This window comes from Leptidea sinapis, chromosome 11 (assembly GCF_905404315.1).
Source record: "Leptidea sinapis chromosome 11, ilLepSina1.1, whole genome shotgun sequence".
Taxonomy (NCBI): domain Eukaryota; kingdom Metazoa; phylum Arthropoda; class Insecta; order Lepidoptera; family Pieridae; genus Leptidea; species Leptidea sinapis.
The window spans coordinates 5,334,230-5,358,533 of record NC_066275.1 but is presented as its reverse complement, the minus strand read 5'-3'; the positions used below and the strand labels follow the sequence as shown (position 1 = coordinate 5,358,533).

At 32.1% G+C, this 24,304-nt stretch overlaps 1 protein-coding gene across 41 annotated transcripts in view; it reads left to right on the top strand.

Annotated features, from left to right (window-relative positions):
• The window catches only part of LOC126966718 (modifier of mdg4-like), a 341,756-nt gene that overhangs the window by 58,246 nt on the left and 259,206 nt on the right, over positions 1 to 24,304 (top strand). The window lies entirely within an intron of this gene.

Sequence of the window (24,304 nt, the reverse complement as noted above, 5' to 3'; positions counted from 1 at the left end):
TTCTGGACTAGTAGTTTAAGTAGTAAGTTACTGATTGAAACAAACTGGAAGACCAATGATAAGTGATCACCGCCCCCCACACGCTCTTGTAACACTAGCGACATCAGAAGAGTGTCGCGGGCGGGATCGAACAGGTGGTATCTACCCATCTGTATTGAAATAGGGTGAAAAACCTACTAATATGTTTAAGTAATAATTAATAATAATATTAATTAATAGTTCAATAAATAAAAATAAATTTCATAGGGGTTAAAACGAGTCCAACCTTTCAGACTCGCGTAAAAAATATTATCATTTATATAGTCATAAATATAACACACGTAATAATGCATTTGAAAGTATTTTATTTAAATGTTGTGACACGCGTTGAACAAATTTGAATGTAACTCTTAAACTTGTTGTATTCTGTTATCGAGGGTAATCGGAATATAGTAGCGTTGATATTGTTGCAATAACAAATGGGTACGTATCGCGCAGTTGTGATGGATCAATACAGCCACGAAGTTATGAAAGAAGAAAGTTTGGTAGGCAAGGGGATCGGATGAGGCCGGCCGCGCCGCGGGTAGGGCTGCCGTGGTAACGCCACGTGTATATTGAGAGTGGCAGCCAGCCCCCGCCGACCTTAGCCGAATATCTCAAACATCCCTAACTTATGGAATTTAATATCGTTTCTTAGTGTACCTACTTACATTTAAGTATGTAGCCATTATTGTAGAGTCTTCCTGTCTCTGTCTGCTACTTTTAGTGTGGGACAACGTGGTTTAATTCGATAGATAAATAGGTACTAGAATATTTGAGATCAGCGTGGGCTTAAGGTGTGCTCTGGTAACGGTCGGCACTTGTTTACTTAAAATAATGAAATAACTTTATATTAAATCTTATAAGTTTCTCTAAAACACTGTGCAAACAGTTTTAAAATGGCTCTATAGTAACTGTGACTTTATTACATCATCGTATTCAAATAAATTGTTTCTTGAAAGTAGAGTCCAAAAATGAAAGCCTGTTGAATGATGTAGCATGGGGTTGCCTAATACAAGTATGAAGGGAAGGGAGGCAGCAGCCCTAAATGGGTGTAGGTAGATGTCTCCCGCGTTCATCGCACAGCCTAGTTTCCCCTGTATGCCCTAATTTTGACGATCCTCTCTTTCTTAAGACGCGCCTGTGTGCGTGGGCTACGAGGAAAACATACGCTGTCTTTGTTCGTAATGTGTTTGTAAAGAAATTTCAGATATTATTTGTGGGGAAGGAAATTTGGGTCATGGAAACCGTGGGATGTTACAATAATTATTATTGAATGACGTAATGTCATTTACGTTGATTAATTTTCAGTCGTTTTGTACATTTATGTTGGGCACTTATACTATATAATACTTTCTATTTCTTTTTAATTTGTTCCCGAAGTTATGGAAATGATGAAATGAATGAAAATGACATAGCTACCTTTAAATACTAATTTGTAGTTGAACAATTTAATTTAATTTGCGACTTCTCTTTAGTTGATATTTTAAGAACACAAAATTTATGACAGCTAAATATTAAGGAGCAACCAGGTTATTATATATAGTGGATTAAGGAATCACCGTACCACCATACCACCCACCACACATTGGAGACTGTAAACACCAAATATCGTCAAGTCGACCTGCCCATTCAGTACATCCCGGTGCCTCTCCATTGCGAACCACGTACCATGTGTTTTAGATTTTTGACTTAATATGACGTTTAAATAACGGTAAAGTATGAAATAAATTGCGGATTAATCAAGGTTAGTATATAAAATTAACCAATTCGGATTGGGCCTCTGGTCTACTAAAACAAGCAAACTCAGGGCCGTAAAACAAATTAATAAAAATAATATTACTGACTACAAATAATTTTTGGGAGGATAATCTCTAGCTGGTTCTTCTTTATAGCTAGAATGTTATAAAACGTAGTGAGTAATTCGAATGTGAAAATATTATATTTTAATGGCTCCGTGGCAGGAAGGTTTACAATCGATCAAAAATACTTTTTGATTCACATTTTGATGATACAATTTTTTTCGGGATCGTGCCCGTAACGGATATTATAATGTGATTGTAGTGGATTTGTAAAATGATCATTAGCGTAGCGTACTGTGGTAGAAGCCCGTTACAATGCGCCCGGTTCTCTGACCGTCCCACAGTCCAATATGTTCGCATAGTTTACAAGAACAAGATTGTCTTTATCGTCTGCTGTTTATATTTCCGTGCATCTCATGTCTTTGTCCTACAATACTTTTTTATGGAAACCGCCGCCCACACTCTCTTGCAACACCAGAGGAATCACAGGAGCGTTGCCGGCCTTTAAGGAAGGTGTACGCGCTTGTCGTATCGTACCGAAAACAGCGCACAATTTACTTGGCGATCCGAATAAATATATAAGTATACTGTTGATTTTACTATCATTGAGATTGTAAAATAATTAATGATGTTGCATTTCCCGCTGGGTGGGTGTGGCATGGGTGCCGCGGGAGCCGCGTGGTGGTGGGTTGTGGTGGGTTGTGGTGGCTCCCGCGTGGTGGTGGGTGGTGGTAGCACGCCGGCACGAGACATGCGCGCGTGCCACCAGCTCCCACTACCGATCGATACAGCATCCCACACAAGCAAACCCTATATTTAATGCTCTCATAAAAATATCTCGATGCTTTAGTTATTGTTCGTCTGTTATGAACATGTTGCAGACTGTATTTAATTATATTATGCCGGATCTGGACAGATTTGCTATAATAGACAAGCTAAATAAAAATACTCATATATTAATAGTTTTCAAGTACAAATTTATGAGTGTCTGTTATATTAAAAAAATGTAGTGAAATAATCAAGTTATTTATTATTTTTCTATTTATTTTTTATATTATAATTTTTCTATTGCGTTGAGATTTTATTTAGTTCACCGGTACAATATGTACTAGAGGTATGTCAGTTTGGTTTTAGAAGATATTTATTATCGATTTTTACATTGAGTTAATAACGAGGATAAATTTAGTAAGGTTGATCTTTGCAGAGGATTTAAAATATATACGTGTATTAACGCGTTACAAAAGGCATTAAACCTTAATTTAGCGCCTTAATAATATAATAAAGAAAGTATGATCAAGTTTAAATACAAAAAATAAATTGTTTTGGCATTTCGGTGAACAGTCTTTGTGTTTCACAGATAACGTCAATAAGAAAATTAAAGGTAAATCCCGAGAGAGTGATATAACATCAAACTTTTTGACGTCTCTACTTAATCTATGTGACAATATATACGAATTAATATTACCAGGCATAATTTGATAAAATCCATTTGCAAAATTGCAATAGATGTAGTTCATAATCATTCAAGTTAATATTACAGAGTAGAGTACTGTGCAATATTGATGTTCGCAATTGGACTGTATCAACTTGTGTTACATCGTCATGAAACACACTTTTGCCGTTCCGCTACCAGACTGCGAATGATATGTCCGTATACATGTGTATAGAACGTCATTGTATTTAAATATATTATTTGTAGATATTTTTGCAGTAGCTTCAAAGAAGCTTATCATCTAATTGTCTCAAGGTGACAAATAAAATTGCATAAACAAAGTGTTTTCAAAAAGTTTTCTGATTGGCCATCAGGGGCACGTTTTACTCGTCTCACCACATCACCACCACTCTTATCATATGAAAATTATTTTTGTGTATCTCTTAACCGCACATGATAATGATTTGTTTTGACAGTAACGTAGTTAACAATTGTAGCGGACTGCATCGTGTGGCGGTATTGTTCCAAGTGGACGGAGTGGCGACGGTGCTCAGGGCTCCAGGTGCACGCTCCCTCCTGCACGGTCGGAGTCCTGCTGCTGAACAAGTGTGATTGTCTGATGAAGACCAAACTTGACATTATCAAGGGTTACCAGTAGAACTGGACTTTTGACATCAGAGCATTTTTTCTATAAAATATAATTTATACGTGAACTTAGTATCTTACGGGATATCTCTTTTTGATCTTTCGAGTAGTTCCATAGTAATTCGGCACTGTTGCAGATGCTATGACAATCACTACTGCCCTTAATTATTACAAAAACTTAAAGTAATTACTAAAGTTTGGGATTAAATTAAATAATATGACGATTAGCGTTCAGTGTAATTACTCCATTAGCTGTGCCATATTATGTTGCGTTGCTACAACGGTGGTTCACTTCTAGGGCTCAATGTAATAAGGAATAGTAAGGATCATATAAGAATAAAAGGAAGTATTAATCAAAATATAACTAGTGAAGAATAACAGTACCGATAATGTGCCATATTAATAGTGTTTAAACTTTTAATTGTACAGTAAAATATTATAAATCGTTATAATTAACGATCTTTAATGTATGTTTATTTAAATGTATCACTATCTACTTACTGTAACATAACCATGTGGTAACTTTATAAGTCTTACATACGAATAGAAAACATCTTAAATATAATGCTATACTTTGTTTAAAAAAATTAACGAATTTCAAAACAGATGGTTTCGCTGACTCAACCGAGGTTGTCAGTAATTCCGTATAATATTCTTCTTGGGTTGAATGAAATAATCATTATTTTGATATAGGGTTTACTTATTCATAATTCAATGATGAGTTCAAATTTCTTAAGAGTATTCACTCACCTGTTTTTCAACTTGCCAACACAATCGATGAAAATAGTCAACCTAAAGTGTGCATAATATTATATTGTAAGTCTTGATCTAATTTTCAAATAGATGTATGAGTCTTGACAGAATTTGTTTCAGGCAATTCGCGGGCGATACTTTAACATTTAAAATTTTACGATTTAAAATGCTCATGATGCGTAAAACGTTTCTGTAGCGTCCTATTCGGATCTCGGTCTCAATTAACATTGAATATAATGTTTTTTATTCGTTACAATAACAATTCAAACATTAAATTCATAATAGTTTGCCGTTCATTCTTCAACTGAAATCTGATTTTAAAATATTTGAACTGCATGCTACTTTAGTCATAGTGCAATAAAGTTGTATTAGGTTGCATTTTCAAACATTTACTAATATGGGAATTTCCAAAATATATTGCGTTATTATAATAAATATATAAGTTATATTAACGCTCTTCTTAGTATTTGTTTATATATCATGCATCCAGTTTATACATAGTATATATTACGTAGGTACCTGATTAGTTTTATTATTATAAATATAAAATAGAGAAGAGCACCAAATATTATAAATTAGTATTTGATCGCATTTTAATTTAAAGTGTTAATTTTATGATTGTATTTTTATGTCATTTGCGTAAGCACTCATCATTTTTTAAATAAATATGTATTTAACGTTGCAATTGTAAATTATTTATCGTAATATATCCTTAGATAAGGTAGGTAGTGTTTGTATGTTGATTCAGATCATAACATTTATATTAATTATTTTTTATGCAAGGTGCGCGATATTTGTACACGCAAAGAGGCGGGAAGCTCCTATGTTACGGCGGCAACACGTACTTTGTGAACTCTAGAAAGAAACAGGATAAAGCGAGGGTGCTCTGGTATTGTTCGTCGCGGAAATCGAGGAATTGTCCCGCCTCCATATTGACGTTGTTCGACAGGGTGCTGGGACAACCACCCATACATACACACCCGCCCAAGATGTCCAGTATGTACGTGACGGAGAAGAAAATTGAAACGTCGCCTTAAGCTGATGTGATATCGATGTATCGGCCAATCAAAGTTAATTTATTGAAGAATATTAGCAAACTATGACAGGAACAAGTCCGTGTTTATCAAAATCATGATCTACTCTTATTAGGGATTCAGTTCTAGTTGCTCGGAACACAAACAATGTAATTTAACAAATATGAAACCTCACTGGGATCGAACTGTCTTCTGAATTATGATGTACTTGAATTGACTTGAAATCACATGAAAATGCCAAAAACCTATCTAGTTAATTATGTGCCAAAGATTTAAATAATTTGTAAAGTGAGGCCAATTAAGTGAGATCATGATGTAATAATGTTCAGGTCACATCTACTTAGCTTGCTTGTTTAGTATGTTAAGTATATCGACTTTATAGATGATTTGAACAGCTAGTCACTTAGTACCAAATTATGTATAGGTAATTGTAAGAAATAGATAAATTAATAATATTAGTACATATAGTAATTATAATAACGTAAATTTTTACGTCACATACCGAAATTTATTCCAAAGATAATAATATTTCCAAACATTTTACTATACCACGAAATATTTTATGATACCAAATAATTACTTTGTATATACTTCGAATGGTTTTAGAAGTACAATATGTATACAAACAATACCACACTGCATGTAAATTAACATTAATTCAATGCTAAGCCAATGTTTTTATCACAATATAAATAACATGACCCTTACAGCCGGCTAAAGTGTTGCCACATATTATATTATTCGTGAGCATTAAATTCTTTATAACTTACATCATGATTTACTAAAAGTTGAGCGTTAATAACAAGACGTGGCAAGAAACCCATTGCTACGCTATAGATTAACATTTAATGCTTCAGCATTTTAAATAGTATAATTGCATTCCTTCGCAAAGTTCGTTATTTCTTTGTAATTTTTTATTGCGTTCCAAAAAGCAAAGATGAAAGTTGAGTAGTAATAGCCTATACAGCTTGTTGCCCAAAAATATATTTTTTTATTTACATTATTGTCTTAATTCTGTCTTATCTTTTTAGAATCTTTTGAGAGAGGATAGCACAGTTTTCTTACATAATCGTTCTATTAGAACCAGTTTTCCTCGTCATTGATATAGTGATTAAGTGTCTAGTCTACGGAAAAAATGAGTCCCACGTTCCTATGTTAAATAAATAAGTTGCACCATACATTTTAATGACGAGACCAATGATATTATTTAGAAAAAGAAGCAGTTATGTGTGGCGTGACTTTAAAGCATTTAAAGGGTTTACTTACACTAAGGTTGATAGTGACAAACATAGTTGAGTGTTAAATAGGGAATATTGTTTCGGTTTTTTTGTGATTATACAACATACCTATATATGTCAAGTTCTTGTAAGATTTTTTTTTAAATTTTCTGGTAGCATGTCATTTATTTGTTTTCTCTCGAAATTTAATGTTCTATTTAATATCAACAATCACAATTTAAATTATAGATAGGTTTTGGAGTCCTGTTCCCTGAAATTGTGATTTTTACTTTATTATTAAATGTGATAAGTGTAATTTGTAACGTATGAGTTTATTGTAAGTACAAAGATGCCATGCTAGTTAAGTTATATTAAGATTTGCTTTAATTTTTACAACTCTGTGCCAAAACATGTGCCAAAGTGTACTGTGACAAATTCCAAAATTGCGTCAAATAGATATTTGAAATTTATTGTGGTTTTATTTATTATCCCTATAGAATAACTGATTAGTGAAGCTGTTTCCTTATTGTTTACTGATGCTTAAATGTAGGCTCTGTTTTGTCTCTATATTTCATTTTACAGAACTCCACCAAGTTGATTTGCAGCAGTGAATGAACTAAGAAATATAATATTACATTAGTGCTAAATTAAAATAACATTTAAATCAGAGGATTTAGTTGAAAAATTTCTCCTATGTCTTAAACCAAACTATGGCACTTTCTTCGTACGGTCATGTTTCCATGTCGGTTGGCGTGAGGCATGACCTTCAATACCCTCTTCTTAAAAGCCAACAACACTGTTGTGATTCACTTCGTTGTTGTAAGATTTTATTATTTGGGGGCGGTGAATCTTTCTATAAGCTCTGCGGCTTCTTTGCTCTCCTATACCATTAAAATACAGACTTCTGACCTATAAAAACTTCTTCAATTTCTAATACTTAATGATTGTAAATTACTTACTGGCAAAGTGCAATACTTTGCTGTTCTTAGAATTCATAACCCTACTCAAATAGACTCGGGAAAGTAAATAAGCACTATTACGTTATTATACTTTCTTCGGTGGCATTTCCAGGTCGAGTTAATAATGTTCAAAACCGCTATTTTATGGCCATTAAAAATGATTATCCACCAAATTTCAACCTTAGATGCCCAACAAAATTTTATGACTTCAACATTATTACCTATTGACGTCTAACAATGGGCGAATGCTTTCGGTTATAACAATAGGGACACAGATCTTATAAAATCCACAGTAGCAGCGATATCTACAGATATTCAAAATATAAAAGGGATGTCAAGAAAAGCTTCAATTATAGGTACTCTAAATTAATGTCTACGTCTCCTTAATACGTATTTAATTTTGTTATTTTTGGAATCGGTGTCCTCCCGCCGCGACCCCGCTCTCGCCTCTCGCCTCATCACGTCGCGCGTGCGACTCAAGCACATCTCACCTATAACTATCACGGTTGCCATTGTCAGATCCGGCCAAATTGCAATGTAACCACACGGGACGCACCAACTTTCAAATAAAAAAGAATTATCAAAATCGGTAAACGCAGTCCAAAGTATTGAGGTAACAAACATAAAAAACGTACCGACGAATTGAGAATCTCCTCCTTTTTTGAAGTCGGTTAAAAAGGAATCGACACCGAAAAATGCTGTTCGAAACTCTATTTCACGTTCTAGTGAGATACTGAAATATCGTGAAAAACGTTTCTTAGCTTTGAATTATAGATAGCCACATGATCGGGACACAGGTTAATTAATACTTTATAAAAATTTATAATCAACCTAAATAATTATAATTTTAATTGTTCATATTTATTGCATTTGTAAAAAAATTGGTGGCAGTTTTCGCAAATAAAGATTATTATAACTAAATGAAAACTCTTTTAAAAAGCGTACACAAACTATAATTTTATCATCCACATAGACAAACATATCCATAAAAAATGTTCATAAAATGAAAAGTATTGGTCCAAATTCTGTCAAATGTATATGGGACCAAATGGCAAACATTTCTTCATTCGGATCATTAATCTCAGCGTAATCAGTGTACATACATAAAAAATCCATCAAATTGAGAACTTTCTCCTTTTTGAAGTCGGCTAATGAAATAAACACGACAGCAAAAAACACGTAATATACAACAAAATAAAAATGTAGCTTTAGTTGATGCTATGATGATTATTTGACGATGTTTCAATATAGACATTGATGCAAGATATTATAATTATTATTTTTTCTACATATGTGATCATAAAATAATGTAATTTCCGCTGTCAACATCTAGAATTATCATAATACTCACCACAAACATACTTATATACTGAATACTTATCCGTGTTCGCAATCTGTATGGATGAAATTCCACAGTGCGGTCCTTAAGAATATTTTTCTATTAACAAACTGTGAAATGAATTTTTTTTAGCGGTATTACCATGTCGGTATGACAAGTGAAGACGCTTTTGTAAGTTGTAAGGGATCGTCCCTGTTCAATTAATACCGGTCAAGTGCACGCTTAGGAAGTGTTCGGTACCTTCGTACAAGATGTAACAGTGGCAACTTTATGTATACTGTTGTTAAGGAAACATTTGTAATTTCCATGATTTTATTATTTATTGATAATATGGAAACAGTACATTCACAATCAGCCAATTCTCTACTGCTAAGCTATTGCGGTTTTATATTATATCCGCAGACAACAGAATCTTGTACCTTAAAGTCGACATACAAGCGTAACAATAGATTATAGTTGATGGAAAAATATGTAGAAGAATATATTAACAAAGATGATGAGTGACCAAAACTCAAACTAAAGATACTTAAAACGTAAATACTTAATACATTTCACTTGTTGTCTGAGTATTTATAGTTGTGTTTGTTTTCAAAACATAGTTATTTCTGCGAATATTTAAAAAGGCAACGCGTTCCCGACGTTCTCATTATTGTGTTGACGATGTCACTACAATTGTTTAAAATGAAATGAGATTTTGGCTTCTTTTTATATATATATTTATCAATTACTGTTTAAATAATAATAAGTTCAACAATTCAAATAAAATATTTGTTAATTTTTCTGCCTGAAAATATATTATTTATCGGACTGTCAACGGGCAAACACTAACCTCCATTCATCGAATTATTACAGGATCCGGTGCCAATGATTTTATAGAGTATATAACAACTCAGAGAGGAGGCTATTCAGTGTTACGAGCGGGCCATGAATATTATAAAAAAAAGACTTACATGAATGGTTCCGTCCACTGGGTTTGTGCAAATAAAAGAAAAACGCAGTGTCCCGGGTCAGTAACTATACTATATGATATAATAATAAGAGAGGTACGCCATCGTTGTGAACCGGACTATCGAAAAAATGAGATTAAGAGAAAAAAAGCAAAGCATCGTGAATTACAGGATTTGCAGAAGAAAATATCGATCACTGATGATCGTAGTACGAATAATTTATTAACAGAAAAAGAAGATGTAGAATATATCACTGGTGAATGAGTCCTCTTTTAAGGGATGTTTATGCTGAGTAACATTAGTCACATTTACATACCGTGCTAGACGCTTATGGTGGAAAGAACACATCAGGTTGTACCAAAATTACTATGTTTAGTTAAAAAATGTATTATTATTATTGGATTGGATAAATTTTCACGAATGAATAATTTTAGTTAATGTTGTGTTTGGGGCTTTTTCTATGCCCTTCTGATTATAAAGTCTATTGTGGCGTCTACTCAAATTTCATTACTAATCGATAGATAGATTTCTACATTCAATAGTATTTCTAAAATAGTGATCCGACATTATTATTTTAATCCATTTCCTGGTCTTGGCATTTCAATATCCGATATATATGGAACGTTTTGATGGTGTCTTTTTCAAACCATATGTGGAAGAATCAATGACATACTAAGTATTTTTATGAGTTTGACAGATAAGCGTTTTCTATGTTTATTTCAATATTCAATCTCGAGGTAAATTAAAAGATTATTTAGAATCAGCCCTGAGCAGAAACTTCGTTTGCGCGTTAGTTAGGCTCGCAGGAGTGGAAATGCATAGCTGTTTCCTCAGCTTTCTGTACTGATGGTGCAATTGGTTGGATACCCATGCTTATAAATAATGTTTGTTCTGTTTCAGTATTCTTGTCACTGTACGGAATGGGTATCTAAAAAGATGAAATATCCATTTAGACAGCATGGGTTTGAGTGTAATATTATAAATACATTTTCTATCGTCACGTCATACGTCCTTGTATAAAATATTTATTATATAAATGTACAGTTCTAAAATATATTTTATATTTTAAATAAATGTTTTCGCAAAACTAATAAATTTGGTTTAAAATTATTTACATAAAGTCAGTTGCTTAAGTTCAAAACCGTTCCCTTCGTATGGGTTTTAACTGAAATGACAAAAGGATTCAACAGAATTCTACCTGCTTTCGCTGAGAACAAAAAATCGTGTCTAGACATCCTGCCTTTTGATTGCTGTTAATTTTTTTAAATCCTTGTATTGCTTTTTCTAGAGCCAGGTGCAGGTAGATCCTTTGATGATCTGTTTGGTAAATAATACTTTATTTGTTAGACCTAAGGTTACCTTTCCTATCATGCAAGTTTTTTTTGTTTCTAGCGAATGGATCTATGTTCTGTGTTCCAAGTACAGTGAATTCAGTATGTTATTCTTCTATTTGAGTTATTTATAAGCATTTGTTACCTATGTACTTTCACATAACTTTCAAATTGTAGAAGTTGTAATCTTAAGTTCAGCGAAAAACAATTGAGTGATGGATACATCAGACAAACAACAAACCCACAATTTACGAAGAAAATTATTTTGTTTAAAATAGTTTAAGGCAGGATAAGAAGACAAGACATCAATTGGATTAGTAATAAAGGGATTCTAGAAATAGGATTAATTGGAATAATGGACGTAAATCAACACGTAAATATATATTGCAGAATATCTAACTGCGTAAACTTTTGATGCGAATCAAAATATTACATTTCATCGGTACTTAGGTCTTTTTTAACTAAACTACTGGTTTTTATGGCGATCATTGTTTACTATGAATTTATTAATTTATTTGTAGTCCCTCATTATTCATACATATACATAGACGACTATCGACCCGCATGGCACTAGCACTTAAAACATTTCGATGTCTATGATCTTAACACATTAGAAACTCGCTCACTTTGGTCGCCACAAACTAAAATATCATCCTGATCATGTGTATGTGTCGCGTTCATGCACAGTGCACCTTCATTCTGCGATGTTTCGCAGGTGATGCGTCTTTAGTACCTTCAATAAAAGTACATCTTACCGCGTACGTATATACGGTTATGGATAAAGGCGGCAATGATCATGGGACTCCTCTGGTTGCGGTAAGAGTACATCGTAGACGGTGATCACCTACCACCAAGTTACCCGATCGCTCATTTGAAAATGGAAAACTTGGATTGATAAACTTCAATACTTCTTTATTAACAAAAACTCACCACAAATCAGATCACTTTTGTAGTGAGCTAGTCACTCAATACGGTACCGTCCGTTTTATAATATGATGCCGCTCATAATGATTGTCCCGTTATGATGATGCAATAATTGTAATGCCCTAAGTTTGATTTCACACAAGCTTAGTATAGTGAATTCAAAACGCTACTCGAGCTAATGACCTGTTTTGAACATTTAGGATTTTTAACAGATTTTTTAAAAATTAAACTTGCTTTTATGCTAGGAATGACATTCACTATTACAACCGACTTGTAACTCTTCAACACAAGCGGATTCTACTTTAATATATTATATCTTCTTTTTTTCGCTGTTCATGTAAACCTGATGGAACAGTATAATGTTATTTACTTATCGGCCTCCCAGTTGCTCCTATCTATCTAATTATTTTCTATACAAAAATAAAACGTGTATTTTACAATCTGAATTTTAATTGCATGTCTATTGTTACGCGCTTGGGTCACTTACTGATAACCATAACATCGCAATACACGCCCAACTAATTCTACGATAATTAAAATATCTGCGAGTACTGTGAGCTAGCGATTCGAATCACAAATCTGTGTCTACCGTTCCGTGAGAATGCAGCCGAGTTATTAAGAGATTCACAGCAAGAAATCCGTTACTTATCTAAGCATTGTTCCACATACTAACCTTAACTGTATAATATCTCGTAATTAACATGTGCCTACGATTTTGGATTTTTTAATTGCACCTTTAGTATATTAACCTATCCGCTCAATTGTCCACGGATAACAAATAGATTAATTGAAATTAATTAAACGGCACTTTCTTTCGCGTAAAGAGGTATGAAAGTATGCAAATTTGTTGTAAAGATGTGTGTTATTTGTGTATTTCACATGTGGATACTGAAATAAATCTTAGTAGTAGGTATTATAATTAATTTTAATAACTACAAATATACGTAAGTATTTTAAAACTACAAATCTCACAGAACGTACAGACGATAAAATTTAAAGTATGTTTTTCATTCATAAATATTAATAATACCAAAAATGAGCGAGCCCAAATGATCGCTTCAAAATAATTAAATCTGATTAAATTTCTGATAAACAAATTGAATGTCAATGAGATATTTGAGTACAGTTTACTCGATAGCTCTTCCATAGTACCTAGCAATCACGTTTAAGCAAAGGTTAACATTATTTAGTAAGCAGCGCCCTCGGTTGATATTTGTCAATATTTCTTATTTTAGTAGTGCTCCATGAAACAACGCGAGAGCAAGATTTGGAGAAATACAATAGATGGCGTTACTTGATCTGACATTACAACGTTGCTCACAACTGTTTGGAGGTAGTATTAAAAGCAATATAAGGGTTGTTATATTGGGACCTTTCACTACGTAATGTAGATGGCAGGGAGGCTTGATGATTGGAGGATACGTATCAATGGAAGGATGTCTACTGAAGGCTTTGTGTGGAAAAACTTAGAACTACGGATTAGACTTAGGACATAAAATTAGGATTAATTCCGTATACAAGATCACAATGTAATTTTTAAATGCTTTTAACTGACTTCAAAAACAGGAGCAAGTTCTCAATACGATTGTGCTCTTTGAAAACTTTTGTTTTAGTGTAATATGGTATAACTGATATAACTCTCGAATCAGATTTCTTTTTTATAATGTTGCTACACGCATCTAATATCGCAAAAAAACTTACTTACACTAATATATTACTAAAACTTTATTTCAGCAATATTATAAGCTGTTCGCAAATAACAGTATTCCTTATTAATTTACTTTGAAGTGTCATGGTGGACGATTAAGGCGTATCCCATCAAAAATCAATAGATACAAACCAATAACGTTATGATTAAGGAGCCGTGACGTATGTATGGCCGAATGCCGTATTTTATACTTTTATTTTATTGTTTATATATATTTTTAACGTCAATAGTAATATCAAATCTGGGTCATTTCTGATCAATACTTTTATCATATATTTTTTTTTGGGAAGCTTTTATTCTTTGATACTTTAAAGGTGCTTTAAATTACGATCCAAATGGAGAGAACGTCTTCCAAAATCGTTTCGTGAATGTGAAAAATAAAAATGGGAAGTATATTGGTCTCATTATAAAAAAAAATAGATCTGATTATGGAATTTCTGAAGAATCGAGAGAACTCCTCATTTATTGGCAGTCTTTATTTTTTCAACACCAGCACAAGCATTTGTATATACTCGCATATTAGAAACATTTGATGAACTTTTTATTTAAATATGTATGTCACGTATGAAGACATGATAGTGAATATAATATAACCAACCAGATTGAAGGAATATATTCGGTACCACTGAACTACTCTGATGATGATGCTTGAAGGTGGGCATTAGAACTCCTTGTAGTGTAAATATTTTTTACTACATATTCAAATTAAATCAATATTACTTAATTAACCCGCGGAAGTGACACTTATGAATGTCAAAAAAAAATTTTTTTCTTATTGAATGTACCGCTTCTTGGTAAGAGCGTAAGTTGAGGAGCTAATGAAAAAAGTAGAAACTCATTGCCACTATTTTAAATCAACATTTACATTTTCATCGTTTTACAAATCATTCAAAATTCCAATATTAAAGTGATGTAACAAAAATGAGGCCAGACATCGCCACCCTAGACCATATTTTAGGGAAAGGAACGATCCGTCCCAGGTCGCCGCCACAAGCAGTGACATTTTCGCGAGCATGATGAAAACTGTCACGAGAACTCAACCAAATAACAATAAAAAAGAATGTTTATATACATAATATTAAGCAATACTTCTACTTACAATTTGACCATTTTGCTTATAGTATAATTCATAATTATAAATATTATATTTTTCGAAGAGTAATTAAAGCTCAAATCCTTTAGAGCAATTCATACCCAAGCTTTCTTGGCATTTTAATAATCCTTTAAATTGTAATACAATTTTTCTATAAGTTTGTGTTTAATAAAGGCTTTCAACTTGTTGAGAGACATTTCCATTATGCTTTCAGGAAGTTTATTATAAAATCTAATACAATTGCCGATAAATCAACAGTAATATCAATGTCGATGTAACTTGTCGATTTTACTTAGAAGTCGGCGTTAATGGTTTATTTTTGTTTCTAGTATTAATATTATGGGTTTCATATATTTTTTGTTATTTATTGCCATTTTTATGAACATATACTAAATTCTCATATATATATTGGTTAGAAACAATCATAATTTTAAAATCTTTAAATTTAGTTCTTAGCGACTCTCTTGGTCCCATACCATAAATTGCCCGCACAGCTCTTTTTGCAGGACAAAAATAAAATCAATATGAGCAGCATTACCCCATAATAATATAACATATGTCATAATGCTAAAATAAACCAATCTTTCAGTTTCAATGTCTGTTAAGGAACGAATCTTCATTAGTGCGTTTGCAGCAGAACTAAGTATATCTAATAGATAAATTTTCTATGTGAGGGCCCCATTGGAGTTTGGCATCTAGCGTTATTCCAAGAAAAACAGCGGTATCAACTATATCTAATTTCTCGTTTTTAAGCAGTACATCTATTGACACTTGTTTAACATTAAGTAAAGTAAATTTAATGCACATCGTTTTATTACCATTAAGTAATTAGTTATTAACTACAAACCAATGTACAACTTTAGTTAAAGCATTGTTAACTACATCAAAATTTGGTAAACAACAGTATATTTTAAACATGAGTGATGTATCATCAGCAAACAACACAATTCGATATTTATCCTCTGCGATATAATGGTGATCATTTATATAAACAAGAAAAAGAAAAGGTCCTAAAATCGAGCCCCGTGGAATTCCCATTTTAACGATTGATCCAGAGGACCGCTTTCCAATGACCAACTTTTGTAGTCTACAATTTAAATAGGACGTTATTGAGTCCGATTCTTTATTTCTAATACCGCAATGGTTAAGTTTTCTGACTAATGATTCGTGTTCAACACAATTGAAATCACCAAAGTCGCCAAGCGCATCACGACACTCACTTCCCAGGCTTCAAATATGTATCAAGTCAACACCAGCAGCGATAGTTGAACGACATGAATTAAAATTAATACACACTAAATACAACCTCAGAGACCAATGTAATTTTTCGTACGTTTCGTAGGTATAAGAGTATTGCATAGAACTTGGCACCAACTATAAAACGTTGTAAATAAAATATATTTTACACGCTTTTTATTAGCCTCACCTGTATGTATGTTTGTTTGTAAGCAACTCATTTGGCCGCGATTTTCACCCACTCTAAACGGCCAGATTTCGTTCAAACTTCGTAGATTTATCGAGGACAGATGACAGTACATTAATTTGATAACATTAAGCCATTTTTCAATTTACAAAATAAGATTTTATTATTGTATTTTTATTATTAATTTATATAATTTTCATCTATCGTCATAAGGCAGGAATTGATGTTAATTTTAAATTTCAACCATTATCTTTAACCGATTTATCTAGTTTTAGGAAATTTTCAGGTGTACACATGAAAAATTTGGAAAATAATTAGTGTTACTTATAGTTATCATGGAATTAATACGAGTAGTAGATTAGAACAAATAATAGTTAAAAATAAAAACAAGCTCTTATAAATAAATCAAACTAATCAGTAAGAAAATAAATAATAGTAAAAAAAATTAACAAAAAAACAATCGACTTCAAAAACACTATTTCAAAAGGATAGATATAATATGCACTAAAAAGTAAAAGTATAATTGCGTATTCTTTCTTCTTCTATTTGTTAATTTTGATTTTTTGATTTTTAATGAATCTGAAGTACACTAAATATTTGTCTAAATATGTGTAGATCATCTAAATTTTGCAATGCAGTAATGAACGTAAGCGCATTCCAAATTGATTACAGAGAGTTAAAAATTCTGCCACAGATCGGCCGAATATCGTTAATTTGCTTCTAAGAATTGAAGAGTTCCGTTACATTGCCATGGATCCCATAATCAGAACTTAACCAAACTGTCTTTGAAGTATATACTTTCCAAAAAAAAAAAGAAATATCGAAATCAGTTGGCGCGATATTGGGTTATTCGTAAATTAGTCGCGCACATACTTTTAGCGAATTAAAGATTTTTATGGTTTTCTGGATCTCTTTATACCTTTTCTGGATACCATTGTCAGAACTGCAAATCGGTTCACCCAGCCTAAAAAACACGTTTCTTATAGAAAACCGAACTAAAAAAAACGAAAATAAATTCAAATTAAGAGTAGTGTTATTAATTTTGATGAATATAAATTAATAATAGTGTAAATGAGAGAAAAATATATTTATATTATAAATATATTATATAAAAGCAAAGGGTGCTTTTTAAAATAATATCCAAATGAGTAAAAGATTAACTAAAATCTGTCAATAAAAAAATTTCTCCCCTCCGGATCGAATAATACATATATACATCATTTATGCAACAGCTTTATTTTTAAATAAAATATAACTTTTTCTCATTTACACTATTATTAATTTATATTCATCAAAATTTTTAACACTATTTTTAATTTAAGTTTATTGAAATTTATTTTCTATTTTTAGGTTCTATTTTCTACAAAAAACGTGTTTTTTAGTTTTTTTAAACTATTATGTTTTATTTTTTAGTCGTTTAATAGTTTAATAGTAAATGCAAGTCAAACCAGTCGGAATACCGACATTTTTTTTTACAAAGTAATAATTTTGTAAAAAAATTGTAAATGAATAATATTCGCCTTATTGTTTTCTGTTATTTGTTGTCATTGCAATTGTCATTCATACTCGGCCAAATAATCAGCTGCAACTATTGCCGTTTATCAAATACCGATCACTGACAGACAGACAACCGGACTGCTGAATATTAGTAGTAGTGTTCCAGTCAGTTACGTTTCGGGAAAAGACACATAGTCATTATAAATTCTGCTCATAATAATTATGACATAATATCTACCATGAAGTATCACACATCCGTATCCTGGTTGTAATTATAACAAAAACAAGTAATAATAATTAATCGATATTATTTTTTAGGTCTTCACTTTGTTACGTCTTGCAGAGGCAATCCAATGATTGTTCATAACGGCTTTAACTTCATAAGAGAGAGGTTTAAAGGAGAACGCACGCGTTGGGTTTGCGGACGTAAGAGAAGAAACCAATGTTGCGCGTCGCTCACAACCATCGGAGACACCCTGGTCAGGACTTACGGCATTCACAATCACAGCTAACGGTTACTTCTTGCACTTGCCACTGATTGGTGGACAATGAGTGATCGCAATCGGTATATGACCCTCGCCGCAATGTGATACTCCACTTGCACTTTGATAGGATGTCCATGTTTGAAATTTATCGCCGGCACATACTAAAAGTAGTAATAACCGGAAATTATAATGCAGTCTTCAAAGACTTGTATGTGTACTACTAGACAAAAAGTTTGGAATAACAATTGTGTCGCAATTTAGGATCGCGCGGGCGGCCGGGAGGGGAGAGGGGAGCAGCCATGCTGAATATGACTTGCAAACGTAGATGTTATAGTAATGACAATGTTTTATTGGTCAAATTATACACAGTCACATTCACATTATACAAAATCGGAGTTCGTTTGTTAAAAAGAACATTCACGGCATACAGAACAGTGCACTCGTCTTCTCGCTTGCTCGAAGTGGACTAAACTCACACAGAACGTCACCCCACAGAGCCTGTCTACTGTCTAGTAGTACCTATACATAGAAGTGCTTGGCAGTCATATATAGATGCATATCACAATTAAAATATTGCATTTTGTGGCTGTCACTACTGAGCACTCGCAATATGTCTTGCGATAAAAACCTTCACAACTTATTATTAAGACAATACATATGACTGACATAAACCCAAGTGCCTGAATTGATAATTTCTTCATTTTCATTTTTAATATGTTTATATAATTTTACTTGTGAAAGTGTCCACAGCGGGTTTGACTTGCGCAAGCCAGTTTACCCGTTTTCGCGCGAATTTTCGTTCCTCTGGGAAAATGTATTTTACAGACAATACAGTTCCGGGTGTTGAAATATTCTCTTAAGCAATAAGGACTTCGTAGTGGAAGTTTCCAGTTAATAAGAAAGACTGTGTCGTTTTCCTTTCCTTTCACTTAATTGTTTATAACTTTTACAATTCTTGCGAACGGACATTTTTAAAAGTCATCTGGATTATTTCTCCTTTTTCTAGTGCATTTCCAGATAGTGGAATATCATTTAATTTTAAGTCTGACAACTACGAGCTTGACATGCGGTTTTAAATTTCAATTACAACATGCCAAAGGCCACTTTTAACACCCTGTGCACACAATGTGCATGTTGTGGTTTCATTTTATGATTGTGGCCAATAATTCTAGCATCACTTAATTCCGGTGAGGCAAACGGCCTATATCCGATGATGTACTTAGAATTTTATAGGACTTAATTACTCATATTTGTGATAAATAGCCTTACTGTTATAAATAATGCTTTAAATAGGTATTGAGAGAGTGTAAGAGAGAGACGAATGTTGTTGTTGTACATTGTTACTTAGTAACATAAATTATTGTTTGCCTGTCAACTTTACATTTAGGACTGTAGCCTCGTCCATAGTACTTCAGGTATCCATATTTTATCTTTCGTTTAATTAAGGTTATGTTTTCCGTCTTATTATATAAGGCGCAATTATATTATAATATTAGGGATTTAATAAATATGTTACCCATGGCCTTCGAAAGAAAAAAAATTAATTTACATTTCTAAACTCTTAAACGAAGTTATGATCACGTTAATACGTGGATGTGTCAATCGTTGTGAAAATCTCATATACTTTGGACGCGCAATCCAAAATCCGCTATCCAAACTTTACGATATTATATTCGATTTATATATACTTCAGTATTACTGTGAAACTTGTTTATTATATCACATTGTATAAATAATTACAATATTACTTGAAATATCAAAGGGAGCGCGAATGTAATTTTTCAGCATCGAACAAATGGTGAATATTTCCTTGAAAATATGTGAAGACAAAGATAGGATTAGTTTTATTTTCGTAGAAGGTCCTTTCATATCATTTGTGAGTAGGTACTATTAAATGAAGTTGTAAAACTAAATATATTTATATCCCAGTTATAATAAGATAGAGATTTTAATGATAAATAGAAAGAATTATTTTTTCAAGTAAGACATTAATTCGTTATATTATTAGTATTTTTGTACATTCCAAAAAGTATGATTTAATAATAGTACTCATTTAGGTAAAAAAATATTTAAGGCTTTAACTGTTTTTTTATATATTAAATATCAATAAACAACATTTTAGTTCAGTTGCCTCATTAAATGGCAAATTTTTAGTTATTTCCGATCGCACAAGTTTAAAGTAGGTAGAAGTCACAATAGCTGAATGCTTGCCTGCCAAATAATACTGTAATAAAGTGGCCAAGTGTGAGTCGAACTCGGACATGAAGAGATTATGATACAGTGTTGATGTGCTTGTTGTTATTGTTTTGTTGTTACAAAAGGAAAATAGTACGGCATTGACAATTTTATGGGTGAATTTGTTCTTTGCCCTTTGTCGTAAGAGATATTAGATCGTTAATTTTCAATATTTCTATTAGTTGTCGCTTCTTGCTTGTGTCAGATAGGGACCCGATGCCCGTGGTACTGTATATAACATCGGCGTACCACACGTCAAGAGATCTAGAGATCCTCTGCCGTACTTAGAGGTGGCAGTGTGCTCGAGACTAACCGAGTCATGATTCAATTATTGATATGTAACTCGTCTGTCTATATTATAAGTGTCCAAACGCACCAAGTTATTGTTAGGAACATTCTTATTCATTAAAAATAAAATATCTTTTCGGTTTCGGTTGGGTTTGACGTCAGAGTCTATGTCAACAATCTATAATAGACTAATAAATGTATAGAAAACTACTAAACCGATCGGAATAATACTTGTACTATAAGATGCACCATTTTTGCAAGACTATCTGAGTGCGCTGTTACAAATCCACTTTCAGTTATTGTAAATAATAATTATACAATCATTTAATAATAAAAAAAACAAAGATAAAATTTATTATATCCAATAACCACCGAAAATAATAATTACCCATCATACCAGCAATTGTGTTTACAACCGACTTTGACGTCACACTACGCTTAAACCTGGATTGCGTTTCGATATTTTATGTTTCACGCGTATTTATTGAATTTTTGTTTAATTAATATTTAAATTCTGTTCTAATTTCATAAGAAAATCCTATTTAGGATATAATCAATAATAATAAAGATAAAAAATAATATTTGAAGTAAATATGAGTTACATGCATACTATAACAAAAATTTAAGCAAAAAATTTGTAAATGATTGTTACTATGAGAATATCAGTTGAGAATATTAATTGTTATGTTTACAACGTTGTAATATGTATTACTTTTAATAAAACAAATTTAAAAGTAACTAATTGTTTATTTGTTATATTTAGAACCTAAATTGCTCCCAAGTTGCCACTCAAAAACCATTGCTCTATGTTTTGATTTCAATATCTGTTCTGTTGTCACATCTAGTAACTCGTTATCGATGAGTCTACATAATCTTGTGTAGTGAGTTGTGACTCAACCGTGGCTCGCGTCGACTGTTGCGTCGACCGGCCCGGGTCGGTATGATTTTGATGCGATGGTGTTTTAAAACTACCCACTAGTATTATAATTTTTATTATAATTTGTATTAGAAATTAGAAATGTATATAAGCTATACTTACCTAATTAATCTATTTTAATTACTTTATATTTACTGTACGCTTTAAGATGCAATTTTGTTACCCACTTTTTATAAAATAGCCTGTAAGTTCCATTTAAGTGGAAATTCCTTTATGGAACAACAAATGTCTTAAACCACCAATATGAAAACAGCAATATAGTTGGTAACTTGTTGTATCAAGTATGCTCTTTTCCATCTGATTTAGATTCTAGGAACGATCATTGATTCGTTTTCATAAATAATAAACGGAGACAGGTGGTAACGTCAAATGTTAATGAATATCAATGAAAGGATCGAGTCCGAAATGAAAACCGAAATAAGGGGTTAGTATATTTAACTAAATAAAGATCATATTGTGGACAATATTTATATCACCGGTCACTAAGTAACCACTTATATTAATTTAAACGTTGTTGAGGCCTGTTAGCAATAATAACACGCACTTTCTGCATGGGAAAGTTATTCAATGCCAGTATTATCGATTGTTAAATACAAACACTAGATTATCATGGCGTTCTGAATACCATTCTCTCCAAGACTGACAATAAACCATGTTCCAGCGGAGTATTATTGACAGTCAATATTCATATTATAAGAATGACAGTTTCAAAATTCAAATTAGTTTTTTTTTATTGTAACCATATATTTAAACATAAATTAACACCAAAATATTTTTTGGAAACTACACTACACAAAACTTTATGTGTACCTTACCAAGTTAATTCATTTAAACTATGAATGAAATCTTAGACAAATCTTTATTGTTTTCATTATGTTAGGAGTTCTCTACAACAATCACACACATGAGAGATGCCATCTTAAGTCTTAGTGAAACGATGATGGCCTCGTTGCTTCACTCTCTTACATAATAAAAAAAAATTAACAAAAAAACAACCGACTTCAAAAACGCTACTTCAAAACAATAGATATATAGAATTATCAAAATCGGTTCACCCAGTCGAAAGTTACGGTAACAAACATAAAAAAAAAGAAAAGTACATACCGACGAATTGAGAACCTCCTCCTTTTTTGAAGTCGGTTAAAAATTGAATCCTTATGTAAAGTTATAAACAGTCAGACCAGCATCATCTTGAATTTGTGTATAACTTGACGACCGATAGCCAAATATAATGGTGATCTGATAGTTCTTGACTGGGGAATCCACGTTCATCCAACTGACAATGAAAAAAGATCGCATTAAAAGGCATTGACTGTGTCTGACTTAATACCAGTAGAGTGGAGTGTATGTAAATAATACGATGGGAAGGGAATATTGAATTAAACAAAATACACGAACTATATCGCTTAATATATATATTATGTGATACTAAAAGACTATGTCGTATTTATACGAATCAAGCAATCTGTTGCGAGGTAACTTCTATTATTAGTAATAGTGCTAATAAGACTTTTTTATAAAATATTTATGTGTTTCAGATGTTCACTTTGTTTGCAATGGAAGTATCAGTAACTTTTCCTTCAATGATTTGGAAATGGTGCTTTATGATTATTATTGTTCGAACGACTAGATATTGGATCATTTTCTTCAGTATTCGTTCTTTGATTTCATTGATATTTTTCATTTTTGTTTTGATTTTTTCATTTTTGTTGACAGTTTTTTTATTTGCTTTACGTTTACGGTTATGTTCCTAAAAATATGAAGATTGTTTGTTTTTTGTGTTTCTTTAAAGTACGTGTTCAATTGTTTTCATTTTGTTTGGATTTTTTTTTCGTGTTCCTTACTTGTTTAATCACAATAATGTTTTCGAAGTAGGAGTTTTACATGTGGTTGAACATACGTAAAACGTGTGCCATTTGATATTATCAGTTTTATGAACGTATTACCTCAAAAAACGCTTATTATGAAGCTGTGAATTGAATGTGATATCTATATAATATGTGTTTAAGTATTTTTAATAGTTTTTAAGTAATCACTTTAAGTTGTCGTGTGCAATAAATATTTATTTAATATAGTTTTTTTGAATACTTATTTCAATAGTCTAATTTATAAACATGTTATTTTATTTTAACATTTGGCATTTAATAACGAATAAATTCCATAATTAATTAGGTTACAATTTATTTTTATTTAAGTAAGCACAGTTTTTTACACTTATACATCAGCTATCATAATTT